The sequence below is a fragment of the Gadus chalcogrammus genome, chromosome 12, assembly GCF_026213295.1.
Source record: "Gadus chalcogrammus isolate NIFS_2021 chromosome 12, NIFS_Gcha_1.0, whole genome shotgun sequence".
Classification (NCBI taxonomy): domain Eukaryota; kingdom Metazoa; phylum Chordata; class Actinopteri; order Gadiformes; family Gadidae; genus Gadus; species Gadus chalcogrammus.
In genome coordinates this window covers 25,938,138-25,941,880 of record NC_079423.1, presented here as the reverse complement: position 1 = coordinate 25,941,880, position 3,743 = coordinate 25,938,138, and the positions used below count along the sequence as shown (strand labels likewise).

Here is a 3,743-nt window from a genome sequence, read left to right as displayed (position 1 = left end):
AGCACATTTCAGTTAGAGCCCATTTTTGCATATTGGACCTTTGAGGGAATCTTCTCATCGTACTTCATTGGGAATACAAACCCGTGTATCAGGATATCTTTGTATGTTATTCTAGTATTTCATGACTACATGCTCGTCAAAGACAATAAACGCTTAATGACTGAATTATTGCCCAGCCCTAACGTACACAAAATGGTAGTTGAACGTTGTCCCATTCTGTCTATTTCCACCCCCACCCTCTCAAAGCTTACTCCGCCCCTGGGACCCCCCCTACCAACCGCTCCTCCTTCGTGGGGTCACCCCCCGAGACCCAGGGGGACTCTACCAAGCCCAGGTTAGTGGACCGTACCAAGCCTAAGTTAGTGGACCATACCAAGCCCAGGTTATTGGACCAAACCAAGTCCAGTTAGTGGACCGTACCAAGCCTAAGTTAGTGGAACATACCAAGCCCAGGTTATTGGACCAAACCAAGTCCAGTTAGTGGACCGTACCAAGCCCAGGTTAGTGGACCATATAAAGTCCAGTTAGTGGACCATACCAAGCCTAAGTTAGTTGACCATACCAAGCCCTGTTAGTGGACCATAAAAAGTCTAGGTTAGTCAACCATACCAAGCCTAGGTTAGTGGGCCGTACCAAGCCAAGGTTAGTGGACTGTACCAATTCCAGGTTAGTGGACCGTACCAAGGCCAGTTAGTGGACCGTACCAGTACCAGTTAGTGGACCATACCGAGGCCAGGTCAATGGCGGTACCAAGCCTAGGATATTGGACCATATCAAGCCCAGGTTCCAGGAAGCAACTATGTCAGGTAAAAATGCATTTAAGATGTCTAATCTATGAAGTTGCTCCTACTAAGTGTGAGATTCCCTTTGGGGGGAGTTTAGCCGAAGGAACTTTAACACTCTGTTCTGACTTACGGTCAAAGGCTGAGTTATGGGATAAAAGCAATGTGCTAGACACATGGACAGAAAGGCTGAAGAACAGACACACTCAATAGTTTTGCACACCATGAATGAAATTTCACATTACCATTTTAAAAAGGCAATGTGAAAGCAATAGGAAAGGGGGATATAGCAATGTCAATTGTTATTAATATGCTCCCATCAACCAATTGAGCTCCATTGCTCTGTGTTGAACTGTATGTTTTGGCACTTTAAATTGACTTATGGTTGAGACCATTTGAACTGATAACTTCAATCACAATTTAATCATTGAAGCGTTTGCATTTCAATGCCACTGCAGCTTTAGCAAAAGGGAAATGTTCAATAGGTAGCGACTTGTTTTCACATTCCCACACACGCTCAAAAGCGGACACACACACACACACACACACACACACACTGACACTGCATTAGTATAAAGGTAGGTAGATAGGTACCCCGACTCAGACTGCAGTAGATTCTGGTTAGTGGCTCCGGACCGCTGCTGCATTGCAGTGCTTCTGCCCCATAAAACAGCCCCGCAAATACTGCTGAGCAAGGTGGACCCTGTGTGTGTGTGTGTGTGTGTGTGTGTGTGTGTGTGTGTGTGTGTGTGTGTGTGTGTGTGTGTGTGTGTGTGTGTGTGTGTTTTAGTGTGTATATGTGTGCCCGCACGCGCGTGTGTGTATATGTGTGTGTGTTTATTTGTATGTGTATATGTGTGCCTGCGTGTGTGTGTGTATGTTGGAGCTCAATGTAAGGTGAATGGTAGAAGTGGTCTGAGAGAACGCATTGGCCAGGGCTGGTATGGTACGATGGTTTTAATAGTCAGACTCCCGGTTCATTAAACAGGGGTCAACGTGCATTACCATTGAATCGAGACTTCATGCTTTGTTTCATCAACGATCTCGATCGAGAAGAGTAACACTAATGTGCATTTGCTTTTAAAGTCTGATTATTAATTGTAAATTAAATAATGTTTGCAAGACAGGTAATTAGGGCAAGTTAATCGTTTTATCATAAGCTGCTCATATATAGTGGTATCATTTGATAATTGAATTATAACACATATAAGTACTCAATGTAACATTATTCCTTATCACTTCAGTGAACTGGTGCATACTGTCATTTGTAAGTTGCCTTCATGTGAATCCCTTCACCATTCACTCACTGTCCAAATACACAGGTATTCTCTTCATTTTCCACTTTGTAATTTCTTTAAAATATCTGCACAGTGTTCTTGGCCTCCTCTCCTCTTCATTTTTCATTCACGTCCATTTGAATTCCAGATCAACCATCTTTTTTCGAATGTACATTTATTTTCTTGACACCTCAGCTGCCACTATGTGATTGTATCTCTGTGTTGGCTTCCTCAGCAAACCAAATGATCCCCCTATATATAGAGTGGCTTTTCTATAGGCTTCTTCCTTCTCCTTTTCAAGCTTTGTCTTATCCTTCCTTCCTCTTATCTCTCCTCACTTCATATTTTCCAGCTCTTCTGCTTTCTATTTTTACGGTTTGAGATATAAAGCTTTATAGATACATGAATGGATCGATGGATCGATAGTTACATCAGTTTACTTTCAATCAATTCTTTAGTTTTCAGTTAGTATATGTCACCCTTTTTCAAGTAAAAAATGGTAAGTGGAGAGATGTCACCCCCTGCAGGCTCAATGCGGAAATAGGAAATTCTTATTCCACAATGAAAATAATCAGCAGTTGTCCAAATCATTTGGATTTTGAACTGGATATCATCATTCAAATGTAAAAAATAAATTCGGTGATGGCAACAAAAGGTTGTCATCTGGTTGTTTCCTGTTGAGCTTTGGAGCTAAATAGTTATGTGAATTAATTACAATCATGTCTTGGGATTCCTGAGATTTGTCTTTGATAGTAAAACGAGATGTAACTACGAAGTGTGTACAACACTGTTTGACAGTAATGAATGCAGAACTGAAGTGGACTACTGTGCAGGTCATTTCAGGTGAAGGCCTGAACAGAACCATATATTTATTGATAGAAATATGCTTGTCAATATTCATCACCTATACAAATTCAATAGATAAGAAAATGAGGAAAATTCAATGTTGTTAGTATATTTTATTTTGGGAAAGACGCAACACAACGATTGAACCCTTAAGAGTCAGACAGCTTTGTTGGCTGAACTAGATTTCTGTGTGACTGTGCTCCAAAGGACAGAAGAGGGATGACCTGGACGTTTAGCTGTGCTGTGCTTGACAGAAGAGGCCTTAGTTAGTCTTCTGGTAGTGCTTAGGTTGAGCGCAGGAATGTGGAAAAAAGAACAAATACCAGACTTAAGGTGAAGCCAATACTCAAATGACAGATTTCTTGGAGAACAATCAAGGGAACCTGGAACGGAGAAGGTACATTCACTAAAGTTGGTCGGAGCGTTCCCTGTTTCTTGTCTGTATAACTTGGTTTCTTTCATGCTATTGACCCTTTTGTATCCGGTCCTTTTTGTTACAGTCGTGGTACCTGGGCAACTGACCGGACGGAGGAGGGTCATCACCATGGCAACGCAATGTCGAAGGAACCCAACAATGTTGACGACCCAAAAGGATATCCTGAGTATATGAAAGTATAATGTGGTTACACATATATAAATATGCAACTACAAATATTTATATATGTTTATCCATGCTTCATACCTTTTTTGGAGACTGCCTTTTGGAAAGAGGAAAGAGACGGACGGAGGAAGAAGGTGGTCAGTCTTGCTACTTGGCTAACTACGCTCCAAATGGCGGGAAGGGCCACAGAATGACTGCCTAACGGCGGCCCCCTTTTATGAGTTGAGATGTCTGTTA

The 3,743-nt window shown here is 41.9% G+C and overlaps 1 pseudogene; it reads left to right on the top strand.

Annotated features, from left to right (window-relative positions):
* LOC130393187 (nuclear factor 1 C-type-like) overlaps positions 1–3,441 on the top strand; it is a 20,432-nt pseudogene extending 16,991 nt beyond the window's left edge.
* The last annotated feature ends 302 nt before the right edge of the window (positions 3,442–3,743 follow it).